This window comes from Arachis ipaensis, chromosome B7 (assembly GCF_059453495.1).
Source record: "Arachis ipaensis isolate K30076 ecotype BB chromosome B7, ASM5945349v1, whole genome shotgun sequence".
NCBI classification, from domain to species: domain Eukaryota; kingdom Viridiplantae; phylum Streptophyta; class Magnoliopsida; order Fabales; family Fabaceae; genus Arachis; species Arachis ipaensis.
This window is the reverse complement of record NC_142442.1, coordinates 34,479,578-34,494,684: the sequence shown is the minus strand read 5'-3', so window position 1 is coordinate 34,494,684 and position 15,107 is coordinate 34,479,578.

Sequence of the window (15,107 nt, the reverse complement as noted above, 5' to 3'; positions counted from 1 at the left end):
CTAAGATTATTATGTTAGTGTTCAGATAGAAATTTAAATTATAAAAATAGAAAAGAAGATAATATACCTTATCTTCTAAATAATGAGCAAAACAACCCCATTAAGTGCAATCTAATGTCTCAAAAAGGTCACGTAGAAATCAGAAGTCATCATAGAATATTTTATGTGATTATTTACGCAGAAAATATCCATAAAAATTATTCTTAACACACACATCTAAAACCTAGTAGATTGCCTTAATTAATTATCATGAGAAAACAACTTTCCGTTTTGAAAAAAAATAAGAGCATCAATATATAATTAATTGTTAAATAGATTCTTACCTTAATTTCTGTAGAACTGAGAGGTGCTTCAAAACAAGTTTGCATGATAGCTCAATAAAATCATAAAAAGATGCCAATGTCAACTCAGCAATGAACTCTTCAGCGTGAAATTATATAACCATATTGCAGACAAGATTAAAAACAATTATGAATAATTTTTTGCACAACTTTATAGAAAGCAATGAGCTGCCATTATATCCAATAATAATAATAATAATAATAATAATAATAATAATAATAATAATAATAATAATGTACTAGTGTCTAGTGGACTAGAAATAAAAAGTCAATGGTAGACTAGAAATATTTGTACCTGTGAAACTTGTTGAGTAGGAAATATTCTAGCCAATTGTACGTACAATTGGCTACACTATAAGAATAAGGCCGATTAGTTACCACAAAAATAGTCAAAAATCATTGCTAATTACAAATCGTAGATCAGTAAGGCAAACACAACAGTCGCTAATTCATCGAAAAGTTTTCTCGCGACCAAATAGATAGTTGCAAATCTATCACTAAATCAAAAGCTAATTCCATAGAAGAAATAGACTAAAAGGTAGTTGCTAATTAGCGACAAACTCTATTGCAGCTGACTCATCGCTAAATTCAAGCTAACTTTGTAGACAAAATAGAATGCTTAATTGACGCTAATTAGCGAGAAATTTTTCCAAATCTAACTCGTCGCAAGTTGTTCGCTAATATGATCGCAAATCTATCACGTTTTGTAGCAAATCTATAACTAATCTTTGAAAATTCTTAATAAAATTTGTAGGAATTTTGTCACTAAACCAAAGCTATTCTAAATGAGAAAGAAAAGTTATGAAATAGTCGCTAATTTGCTAGAAAATAAAATGTAGTCAATTAGTTGTAATACTATCGCAAATATTATCGGAAATTCTTTTTAAACTAGTAACAAATCGATAGGTATCTCAAAAATATTTTAGTCACAATGGAGTCTTTAATTTGTCACCATCATCAACTGCCAGTATGTCGCTATACTAAAATAAACCTCATATTATATTTTTATTTTAGTTATTGAACTAAAAAATTATATCACATACAGAATAAAATTAGTTCATCAAAATTATACAAGTTTAAAAAAGTTCAAACCATACTTCAAAAAATTAGGTATTGAAGCTTAACCTGATAATAACCAAGCCTTTGGGTTTGATCAAATGCCTACTAGATAAACCCCAATTTTGTGGTTTATCTTGTGCTTAATTTAGAGGATTATATCGACTTATCTCACAGTTATTCAATGAAATAGCATGATTTTGTAATTCTCCCTGAATTTGTGCTTAAGTGTGAAAACATGCCTTTTAGACCTTAAAATAGCTAAATATAATTCACTTTAATTTCATTCGATGCCTTGATATGTTTGTTGAGTGATTTCAGATTCATAAGGCAAGTATTGGATGGAAGAAGTGAAGAGAAAAGCATGTAAAGTGGAGAATTAATGAAGAAACGAGCATTTGGAGAATTCATATCCATGCGCACATGTCACCCACGCGCACGCATGATAGGAGATCTTCAAGCCACGTGCACACGTCCGCCACGCGTACACATGAGAAGAAATTTTGCAAGTGACGTGCACGCGTGACGAGCGGCACGTGACCCATTAAAGTGAATTCGCTGGGGGGCAATTTCTGAGCTGCCCAGTCCCAAATCTAACTCGTTTCGGAGGCTATTTCATGCAGAATTCAAGCTTGGACAAAAGGGGAAGCACTTAGTTGTAGGATAGTATCACGTAGGTTAGTTTTCTAGAGAGAGAATCTCCCTCTTCTCTCTAGAATTAGGGTTCTTAGGTTTATTTTGCATCTTAGATCTAGGTTCAATTTCTTGTATTCATCTTGTTTGCTTTACAATTTCTTGTTCTTACATCTTTGTCCTTCTTAGTTTTCTTGTTAATTTCCCTTTTATGCCTCTTTTATGTTTATGAACTCTTATTGGATTTGGATCTCTTTTAATGCAATTTGATATTTGATGTTCTTTTATTGTTAATTTGAGTTGTTATTGTGGATTCCTTGTATTGGGTAGTTGTAGATTTTACTATTTCTTGCCATTTGCCATGCTTACCTTTTATGCCTTCTAAGTGTTTGACAAAATGCGTAGTTGGATGTTAGAGTAGCTTTTTGATTAATCACTGTTATGATTAATGACTAGGATAGAAAGCCTATATTCTCAATCCTTGCCATGAATGTCTCTCTGTATTAATTGCTTTCTTTAATTGTTTTCTTTACTTTTCTTGTCATTTATTTTCTTGTCCCTTTTATCAATCAAACTCCCTTGTTCCTTCATAGCCAATAATTGATCACTTCATTGCAATTCCTTGTGAGACGACCCGAGGTTTAAATACTTCGATTAATTTTCATTGGGGTTTGTACTTGTGACAACCAAAATCTATTAAAATTTGAATTGAGCATTACTATTTGGTTGGGAACTATACTATCAACGGAATTATTTTGAATGAAATTCCTAACTATACGAAAATGCTCTTTCAAATTTTTGGCGCAGTTGCCGGGAAATTCTAATGGTGTTATGTTATTGGCTATTGTATATATGTTGATATTGTAAATATGTTTGTCTTTTGCTTTTTTGTTAGTTGTTGCCAGTTGTAGGACTTTGCTTTCTTTGTTTCTTGTTAGCTTTTGTTTTTTGTTTTCTCTTGCTATTATGAATTCTCATCATTTTGGCTATGAGTTTGGTTACAATTATGTTGTAGGAAATGAAAGCCTCAATGAGGAACCATATTATGGGAATGGATATCAAATTAGGGAGGAGCCACATGTTTATGGTCAACCTTCATGGCAACAACCTCCTTCAATCTCTCATGGCTACAATCCACCCCACAATATACATAATTATGAACCAAACCCTCAATATTGTTGTCATTTATGCTCACAAGCCTCACATCACCATTCACCTCCATATGACCCTAACCCATATCCACCATACCAACCACCATATGAACCATACCTAGAGCCACCACCATTCCAATACCAATACTCCCATGAACCACAATTTCCATACACCCCACCTCAAGACTTTCACCAATATGAACCACCCTCTAACTACAATACCTTTCCCTCAAACAATGAACCCTCTCTTCCACCACCGCCCCTAATGGACGAAGGTCTCCATGCCCTCATGCTAGAACAAAGAGATCTTAGATCTTATATCCTAAGGTGACAAGAGGAGACAAAAAAGGAATTTAAGGAGATAGAAGCCAAGATTGCTACCGTGGCGGAAGTCGTTAGCAACATGGTCTCCTCCCACCTAAGCCTATACGATCAAGGCACTCCCATCGTTGAATGTGGAGAAGCAATCAAGGAGCTTAGTGAGGGAGCAAATTTGGAGCTTCAAAGTAGAGAAGAGGAGTTGAGACAAGAAGTGTAACAAGAGGAGGAGGAAGAGATTATTGAACAAGAGGAAGTAGTGGTTGAAGATTTAGGAGATGTTGAGTGCAAGGAAGAATCTCAAGTTGAAGAGCCTTCTTCCATGGAGTTTGAAAGTGGTGTTGAGGAGGATAGTGCACAACCTCCAAGCCGCAATGTGATTGAAGAATTGGAAGAAGTGGGACAAGCACTAAGTTCCCCTATCTATGATGATTCCGCATCAACATATGATCCTTTTGAGTTTGAGGAATTCTTCCCCATTGAACTTGGAATTGATGATGAGGTAGATTTCACTCAACCTCCAAGATATGATTTGAGTGATGGGGAAGAGCTAGAAGAATTTGGTGAGGAAGAACTTGAACTCGGGGAAGCTTGGCAAGAGGTAGAGCTTGAAGAACCTTGCCAAGTGGTGGAAGCCTCTAAAAGAGGATGGACGGGAGTGGAGCATGCTTTATCAAGATCGTTGGAAACTCCTCTACCTAAGTTGTCATCTAATCCTTCATTTGAGTGGGTAAAACTTCTAACTCTTATCTTTATTATCCCACTTGAATTTGGTTTGCTTGAAACGGATGGCCAACTTAGGGTGCTTTGCGGAATTAAGCATAAGAGGAGAATGTTTAGTGGTTGGCGGTGTAAATCTAGGCTCATTATGGTTGGAAGCTCAAGATTGAGGATCAAGGGTTGGTGTAGTTCTCAATTGAATGGGTCTAGGAGGATAGTTTGGTGCCTTAGTGAGAATTCGACCATCTTACCACCCGGAGAGGGTTACCATGATCAACTTCAAGACGGGTGTGAAAACAAAGTGTGTGATCCCAGATTACAAGAGGAGGATCAACTTTGGGAGCTCATGATTTGTGAAGAACTCCATCAAAGCTTAGAGCTATTGACTTTGAATGATGGAGCTTATTGGAAGTGCAAGCATTGGTGGATGTTCAAGGATGGATTCAAGCACAAGCCACCTTGATGAAGAGCTCCCCATAAGTCCAACTTAAGGACAATAAACAAAAGTGCTAGGTGGGAGACACCCCAGCATGGTAACATCCTTTTATTTTTTTCTCTTGTATATAATGGTAAAATTAGTTTAATTTCATGTTTTGTTTGATTAGTTGAGTTTATTTAGGAGTCTAGTATGTTAAATAAGGTTTTATGGTGTTTTGGTAGCTGTTTGGAGGCGTGGAATGCCTGGTTTGGTGCAAGAACTTGGAAAAATTTTGAAAAATAGAGCACCATGCCACGCGTACGCGTCACCCACGCGTACGCGTGGCCCCAAAATTTTCACCTCCCATACAAATTCCAGAGAGTTGCGCGAGTTTTGGGCTGGAGTTGTGCCTGTGGCACAAAATCCACCCATGCATACGCGTCACCCATGTGTACGCGTCGCCTCTCTGATTTGTCCATAATGCGTATGCGTGACCCACGCGTACGCATCGCACCCATTTCACATCACCATGCTTACGCGTTACTCCATGCGTACGCGTGGATTGCCTTATTTCACCCACTTCTTTTCTTCTCTTCTTTCCATTTCTTTCCTTCTTCTCTCTTCTCTTCTTTTCTTTTCCTTCTTCAACCATCACCCAACACTACCAAACACCATCTATCACCATTTCCTTTAGTTAGTTAGATTGTTTGTTATCTAGTTAGTTTGATTTTTTGTTTAATTTTCTATTTTTCATGATACATGTTGGATTAGTGATCTTGTTTGCTATCTATTGCTACCGATTATTGATAAGATGTTATTTTAACATCATTGTTGAAATTATTCATTGTTGGATTCTTTGTTGAGATTACATTTTGTTACTTGGTTTTGAATTTTTCATGCCTAACTTTTTTGAATACCAAGTACATGTGAAATTTCCTTCAAGCTCTCTAGATCTTTCGAATTGCATGTTGTAGCTAGCCATCATGTGATTTGATTTCATTATCTGTGATATGGCAAATTGTGCATTATCAATGAATTTTTTTTGTTAGGTGATTCTTGTTTATGATTGACCCTTATTTATATTACCTATTTCATGCATTGAGATTTTTGAATTGTGAAATTGGATCGAAAGCTTACCTAGTGACATATTTTTTAGCTTTGTAGGCTTTGTGGACCATGCTTGCTATGTGATTGATTTTCACTTCTATCTTCTTTTTTCCAAGTTCCATAGCACCCATGTCCTCCACCTCTATGTCACTTAATTAGGTGTTGCAACAACTTCAATATGTGTCATTGTTGATGTATGAGCTCTATATATCATTTTGTTCACTAAGTTTACTTACACATCAATCAATGACCATCCAGTATCCAATTCACAATTGCTTGATTATTTGCTTGAGTGCTTTCATGCTTCTTTATCACTTGTTTGCTTGTCTTAACTTACAAGTTATTTTAAAGTATTTGAAGCACACTAGAATGAGTGAAGTGTATGCTTTCTTTTGTCTACTTGTGACATAACTTTTAAACACTAGGGTATGAGTTATGAACCGCGCGTAATCTTAGGATTCACACACGTAATTTTTTATCAATGTCACACTAATTCACTCACTCGATTCTAGTGATTTACCTCATTCCAACAATCCATGCTTCCTCGCTTGTACATTTACTTGTCCTCTTATCTTGTTTTCTATTCTCAGGAGGATGCATCATAAGCAAGAACGGAAGTGGGAGGAAGAATATGCAGCAGCCGGTTGATCCACCAGTTGAAGGTGGCAATCCGAAAAGTCGCCGTACCCCTTTGCTCATCTTTGAATGCACCAAGGACGGTGCAAACTTTTAAGTGTGGGGAGGTCGTCCGACCAATCAACCGCTTTTGGGTGACAAATTTCTAATCCCAACACTTTTGCATTTCATTTTTTAGGTCTTTTAGGATTTTTAGTTGCATTTTCTTGTTTTACATATATATATATATAATAAGCTTAGCCAAAATAATAAACTTTTTCAAGAAATTTATCTATAGGGCACTCCAATTGATTGAGAAAAAAAATCTTTTAGAACTTTCTTGAACTATACATTGTGGAACATGATTTTTGAGCTAAGAACACACAACCTTGTGAGTTTTGAGCCTAATTGTGTGGTTACATCATACAACCACTTATTTTTCTTCTTGTGTGTGATTATTCTCTTTCTATGATTATAATCTTTGATTTGTTTGATTCTATATGTCCATTATTTTGTGTATGAATGCATTTATATGATTGAGGCCATTGTTTCAAAGAGCTCACTTACCCAAATAGTCTTACCTTTTATCTTCCATTGTTAGCCAAATTTGAGCCTATGCTAAACCCATTTGTTCTTAATTTTAGCACATTACAAGCCCTAAGTGAAAAACAATAAATGTCCCTTATTTGGATCTTTGATTAGCTTAGGCTAGTTTGTGTGTTCATCATTTAATTGTGGGAGAGTTGGAAATATTGGGTAGAGATAAAAGTATATATTTATATTTTTGTCAAAATTTTAGAAATTGGGTACATACTCATCTATTAATCAAATGTTAAACCATATGCATTGATGCTCTTGTATATATTTTAGTTTGAAAAAAAATGAACAATAAAAAGAAAAATAAAAGAAAAGAAAAAAAATAGAAAAAGAAAAGCAATAAAAATAGGACAAAATACCCCAAAGTAAAGTTCAATAAAAATCAATGCATATGTGTGGTGATAAAAAAAAAAGAATGCATGAGTGTGTGAAAAAGTGAAGAATGGGTAGTTAGGTTAGCTTTAAAATTTTATAGGTTGTCATAGGTTAGGTGGAAAGTTTAAGTTAATCAAAGATTCAAATTTCAAGTCCACTTGACCATATGCATCCTTACCTTGACCCTAGCCCCATTACAACCTATGGATAAGTGCTCATGATATTTGTATGCATGCATGAAATAATTGTTGATTGTTAGATGAAAAACAAATCTTGGAAAGCATGATTAGGGGAGAATTGAGTGAATCAACCCTATACACTTGAGTGACTAGAGCGAATACACATCCGTGAGGGTTCGATTGGTCAATTACATGTTTTCACCTATGATCATCTTTTCTTTCAAGTTGCAAAACCTTTTTAATAATTCAATTCAATTGTGGGTTTGATTCAATTGAGATTGCCTTAGCCCTCATGTGCATATATTTCTTCTTGAAACTTGATTTATTTTGACTAAGTGGTTCCATTCAGTTAGATAGATTGCATGTAGAAAGGTTGCATCTAGGTAGTTTGCACTGAATAAATATCGATAGCCTTTGTTTCTTTCTTGAATATAGCATAAGGACATGCTTAGTTTAAGTGTGGGGAGGTTTGATAAACCCCAATTTTATGGTTTATCTTGTGGTTAATTTAGGGGATTTTATCGACTTATCTCACATTTATTCAATGAAATAACATGGTTTTGTAATTCTCCCTGAAGTTGTGCTTAAGTGTGAAAACATGCTTTTTAGACCTTAAAATAGCTAAATTTAATTCACTTTAATTCCATTTGATGCCTTGATATATTTGTTGAGTGATTTCATATTCATAAGGCAAGTATTGTATGGAAGAAGTGAAGAGAAAAGCATGCAAGGTGGAGAATTCATGAAGAAATGAGCATTTGGAGAATTCATGTCCGCGCGCACACGTCACCCACGTGCACGCGTGAGAGGAGATCTTCAAGCCACGCGCACACGTTTGCCATGCGTACGCATGAAAATGAATTTTGCAAGTGACGCGCATGCGTGACGAGCGGCACGTGACCCCATTAAAGTGAATTCGCTGGGGGCGATTTCTGAGCTGCCCATGCCCAAATTCAACTCGTTTCTGAGGCTATTTCATGCAGAATTCAAGCTTGGACAAAGGGGGGAGCACTTAGTTGTAGGATAGCATCATGTAGGTTAGTTTTTTGGAGAGAGAAGCTCCCTCTTCTCTCTAGAATTAGGGTTCTTAGGTTTATTTTGCATCTTAGATCTAGGTTCAATTTCTTGTGTTCATCTTGTTTCCTTTACAATTTCTTGTTCTTACATCTTTGTCCTTTTTAGTTTTCTTGTTAATTTTCCTTTTATGCCTCTTTTATGTTGATAAACTCTTGTTGGATTTGGATCTCTTTTAATGCAATTTGATGTTTGATGTTCTTTTATTGTTAATTTGAGTTGTTATTATGGATTCCTTGTATTGGGTAGTTGTAGATTTTACTATTTCTTGCCATTTGCCATGCTTATCTTTTATGCCTTCCAAGTGTTTGACAAAATGTGTGGTTGGATGTTAGAGTAGCTTTTTGAGCATTCTTGGCTTGGAAAGAGAAATTGGGCAATCTTGAGTCATTAATACCCAATTTAGATTGGTGATCTAAAGTTGTTAGTTAATATTATTTCTATTGACTCTAATCTCTTGCTAATTCAATTAGTGAGTTGATTAGGATTTTTGGATTGAGATTAATTAGTCTTATTTGACTTTCTCTCATGGAAGATAACTTTATACCTTCTTCCAACATTGGAGATAATAAAATAAGATAAATTCTTGTTAATCACTGTTATGATTAGTGACTAGGATAGAAAGCCTATACTCTCAATCCTTGCCATGAATGTCTCTCTTTATTAATTGCTTTCTTTAATTGTTTTCTTTACTTTTCTTGTCATTTATTTTCTTGCCCTTTTTATCAATCAAACCCCCTTGTTCCTTCATAGCCAATAATTGATCACTTCATTGCAATTCCTTGTGAGACGACGCGAGGTTTAGATATTTTGGTTAATTTTCATTGGGTTTGTACTTGTGACAACCAAAATCTATTAAAATTTAAATTGAGCATTACTAGTTGGTTGGGAACTATACTAACAACGAAATTATTTTGAATGGAATTCCTAACCAAACAAAAATGCTCTTTCACTACTCTATCTTTTCAATAGCTCTAAATAACATGACTTAATTTAGTAAACTAACAAAGAAAAAGACTTGCTTACAATATCATGTAAAAGTAAGTATTCACTCACTTCTTTAGAGATGTTTCAATTTGGCTACACAAATGTCTTCCTGCTTCTACAAAATTAATTATACATTACACATCTCAGTTCCTCATTGCACATTGAAAATTTAAAAAAATAAAAAATACAAACAACACCTAAGACTTGGCATATCAATTGCACAAAGAACATGTCCACCAATTCCACCTTCAGTTTCACCAATATTGTCACTTATACTGTGATCAAACTACAAAAATATCAGAAAAAATAACATCACATCAGTGAATCAAAACCAAAAATAGAACATCAATAAATTATTTATTCAACAATAAATTAAACGGAAAAAATAGCCACCATCAAAACAACAGTGAAGATAAAAAAAATTAAAATCAAGAACAAAAAAAATAGAACCAATAAATTAAAATCAATAATTAACAAATTTAAAATAAAAATAATAGTAGAAGCAGCCAACAGCCAATAGTGAAGAACAACAAATTAAAATTCAACAACAAAAAATTAGTAACTTTGAAGAATGACAAATTAAGAATAGAAAATAAAGAACAAACAATAGCAAGAAGCCAAAAACAATAAATAAATAGCAGTGAAGAACAACAAACCATAACAAGAATAGAGAAAATCAAGAATAGAACAAAATTAATTGTCTTGAATTAATTGATTGATTAATCAATAAAGACCCAACAATCAAGTTAAAGTCAAAATCAAATGAAATCACTATACCCCTAATAATAATCAAGCAAAGTAAGGTGGAAATAGTAGCTAACTTCCATTTGAAATTACAAATCTTGCTACATCGCAGGCAAATAGAACTTCTGGAGTCTGCTTTGTCTCTAGAGTCATCTTAGTGAGATTAAGAAATAACTCTACAATTTCCACCTAGGATAACTTGCTTATTTTCTTAGGTTTTTCTATTACCAATGAAACATTAAAGATAAGAGCACAACAATGACAACTTACTTTATAACCAGGATGCTTATCCAATTTAAGGAGAGCATAATAGCCTCGAAACTCTTTTTCGGTAGGCACAAGTATTCCTTTCTTTCTGTGATCATCATACATCTGAAACAATTCAACCGAAGTTCTGTTCATCTGTTCAATATTGAAGTGAGCATCAAAGCCCTTAGAAAATCCTTCTCCTTTTGTGTATTCACAAAATTCATGCATTGCAATAATGTGTAATTTGATCTGCAACCACAGAAATCAACAGCCTCATGAGTTTTAAAATTTTAACCATCACTAGATATTGTTCTTACAAACATCACCAAGCAGATGCAGGTTCTTGATAAAAGGCATCAGAACCTTCAGAAAATTATTTTACCAACAAATAAATATGAAACTACTATACCTATAAGTATCCACAATATATATTTGTATTGAGCCTTAATCAATATAGCATATAAGGAACTTGCAGAAAAAATAGATATCATATCCACTTCAATAAGAGAAAAATCAGGTTTTATTATACTTTTGTTAAAAATAAAAAAGTACCATCTATTCAAGCATAGTAATAGCCCCTTGATAGAAAATGTGATGCATTCTTTAGTCCATTTTAATTGATCTCATCCTATTCCACAAGAAATTATATGCACCAAGAAACCTCTCAACATAAGGCTGATCTAGCAGAGAAAGTAGATAATCAATTGTCTTCTGAAATATGGGCATTGGTTGAATCAAGCTTGCTTTCCTCTCTGCTGTCCTAGTATACTGCCATGAAACATGATAAATGTTACTAATGAGAAGTGATGATAGTATTTATGAAAAAATGTAAAGTTTACTATTAGTAATATGACAATTGCCTTAACTGCAAGAAGTCTGCTGATTACATTTCAGTCCCCATCCAAGCATTCATACTGGTCAAGATCTCCTTTCCTTTCACCCTCTCACCTCTCAGACTCTAAAATATAGAAATATCAAGTATTTCTATGCAAAGATCAAGTTCTTTATGCAATAAATTTGTTTAGACTTTAGACATATCTTTGAGGAAGGGAATTGAATTTGTGTCAAGCATACCTGCAGTACACGTAGTGTAACACACTACCACACAGAACTTTACGTTTAAGTCGTAAAGCTGAGGTGGTGAGGTATTACGACCTCTAAAATAAAAGTATATATATATATATATATATATATATATATATATATATATATATATATATATATATATATATATAATAGTAGTTGAAGGAGTTTAATAACCGAGGAGCCTTGAAGGAAAGCTTAAACAAAAATTGGAAAAATTAAAAGCGCAACACTCACGTAACAGAAACTTGCATAAGAAGAAAAGGGTAAAGAGTATAAACACAGAGAGTAGAATATTAAAGGTACAAAATATCAAACTCTAGGCTCGACTTACAAAGCCAAGGCCGGCCAGAGAATGTTTACATATATATATATATATACACACACACTTAGTTCTCCACCAAAAGCCTCTAAGAGGATCAGATTCAGAATATATATACACGGAGAATCATCTAGAAAAATATACACATAACAAGATATCAAAAGCCAGCATCCCCATTTTGCTTGCAAAGTAAATCCATACGCCTAGCGAGGTGCCTCTCGACCTGCATTTGAAAATGACAGCATATGTATGGAATGAGAACCGGGGGTTCTCAGCATGGTAATAGTGCCCACATACATAATATATAAGGTCCTGAGAAAGCTAGAGGCGATCCTAGAATTCCGATACTCAGATTTAAAGCTTAAAATTATAATTTGAAACCATAACAGGGTAATCTATCTAGGGCGCTTAGGTTCTAATCCACTTTCTAACTTAACCCTTCACAAGTTCTCCCATTCCTCCGATCCTCCAAAACTTTGGTGGAACTACCCTCATCACTCCTTCGCTAGACAAGGGCCTCTCAATTGCACAAACAAACAATACTGGAAAAGAAAACACGAATAGAATGCAGTTACAGTAGGTAAAACATATAGCAATTAGACATAGATAATCAAATAGGCAAACCTAAGTAATGCAAACTTAAATAGAACAAACAAATACATATGATGCATGCCTGCCCTATGGCCGATGAGTCTTATCTGTCGGTTATAAAGCCAAACCTGACATGTCCGGTAGTTAACCCTAGACAGAACACCAAACACGGAGCAAGTGGGATAACGCCGCAACTCTTACATCTTACTCGCATACCCAGAGCAGGGGACAACCTCATTCTGCCTCTTACCCATGTGGTGTTACAGTTCTTAACTCGGAGCAAGCGACGACAGAACTCAACCCTTGCATCTTACCTGGAGACTCGAACTCTCCCGGAGCAAGTGGATAACACAACTGAAATAGATTATTCACATTAAATAACGTGTTGAACGGTGATTTTGCTTAATTTATAAGGGAAACTGAAGAGGAAGGAATGAAATGAAAATCCAGAATTCAGACCAATTGCCACATAAATCTTAAAAACAAAAAAAAGGTAAGAATGCATTTCAAATAACAAATAGTTAGAGTCAGACCCCGTGTTTTACGTGTGTAGAACAAAGGATTATGAATGTAAATAACAAATATAAAAATATTTTACTACTGTATTTAATATATAATGAAACTCTTGATCATTATATATACAAGTAAGCTAGGAGTAACTAACTAACTATTAACAGAAAGCTGGGTAACAAATTGCTATGCTGAAAGGGGAAATCACTAACTAACTGATTTAATTACATGAGTCACTAACTGCTAACTAATTAAGTAATCAAACGATAAACAAAAAAAGAAGTATTTTAACATCCTAGAGAAGAAAGTTCAACAAAATGAAAAGTAGAGAGTTTGACAGCAACCTTTCCCTTAAAAGTTGGGTCCTAGGGAAAGAAAAGTGAGATCAGCCTCTAAAATATATATTTGCTAGTGTTTCCCTCCTTCAAAGATATCAATACACACAGCATAACAACTACATATAAATATTGAAATACATACCTCACAACTACTTGGTGGTTTATATGGATTGTCAATACTAGTGAAAAAAAAAACTGTAGAAAACCAAATAAATAATATGATCATATGATCTCATGTTTTTATATTTCATTTTTGAACCAAAATATTTCTTATAATAATCATGAATATAGAAGAATAAGATATATTCTAATTCCTTAAGATCTAACAGCAACAAAACGCATGGGCACTTAGGTTGCTTGCAATTTCTTGCATTTCTTTAGCATCCAAGATGATAAAGCCAGGGTACTCTGCCATTGATACTCAAATATATTATAATTTAATTAATTTTTTTTTGTTCTTGTGATGTTGAGAGAAATTGATATATTCATTGAAACTTGTGATGTTTTTATTATAAGCCCTTCTCATCAATGATGGTGGCATTATTTTTGAGACAAAAACAATGTAAAGAATGAAAGGACTCGTCTTGGGAGCATTAGAATGGAGAATGCGGTCAATTACCTCTTTCTCCTTCTTAACTTTCTTCATTACTTTAATATGTGTCAAAGACCCAATGGAACAAGTTTTCAAGAAAAGAGTGGTTGAAATTATATTCAAGTCACAATGAGGTATTATATATAATAATGATCATATCATTACTAGAATATGGGAACCAAAATATGAGTTCATTTGATGATAGTTTAAATAATAATGAATAATAATGATTGCCTCTTATGCTATGATAATGTAAAGATAAAGCTTTTGGAATTCAAACCATCTATAATGCTGCATCAACAGTCAACACTTCTTTGTGCTTCTCATGAGCTCTTTCTTTTTCAATTCCAAAGCTTCTTAGCAGCAATATCCAATTGTTCATATGTAAATGAAGTACATCCCTCTCCTTTTGCCAACATTATAATAAAAATTCAAATAGCAAGTGATTTTCATGCACAATGTTTACATGACTTAAAGTGTAGAAAGAGATTCAAGTATATTAGGATATTTTGTGGTTTTTACCATTGATTTAGATTATAAAATATATATGATGCATTTAAATTAACAAGACATACATAAAAAGGGATTTGATACCTAAGAGACACAAGTAAAATTCTCATTTCTATGTTTTTACTTCTTCACTGAATACTAAAAATTGATTAAAAATTTTAAAATAAACTCAGACTTTGTATTTGGTCCTAGCTTAGTATAATAATAACCATAGTAATTCATATATCAAACACCGTTATTTACTAACTGTATGTAAAAATAATTACAATTAAAGAATAAAACTATTAGTTTATGCATACGTGTTTTCTTTGGTGTAAAATTCTATCATTATTAGAGACTATAAGAGATTAAGAGTTACCTGGAAGAAGCCCCACTCTTTGCAAGCTATGTCTAATTTCAACAACTCCTCAGAATCTCCACAAGAGAGAAGTGAAAAATATTTATGATTGAACCCTGCCATTTTATCATACACAACATAAGCATTCATTCACACAACAACGAGAATAAATTTTTTTAAAATAAAAAAATCTAAATAATGTACTTCTTGTTCAATTTAACTATATTTATATTAAAGAAGAGACTCATGCCTATAAAGAA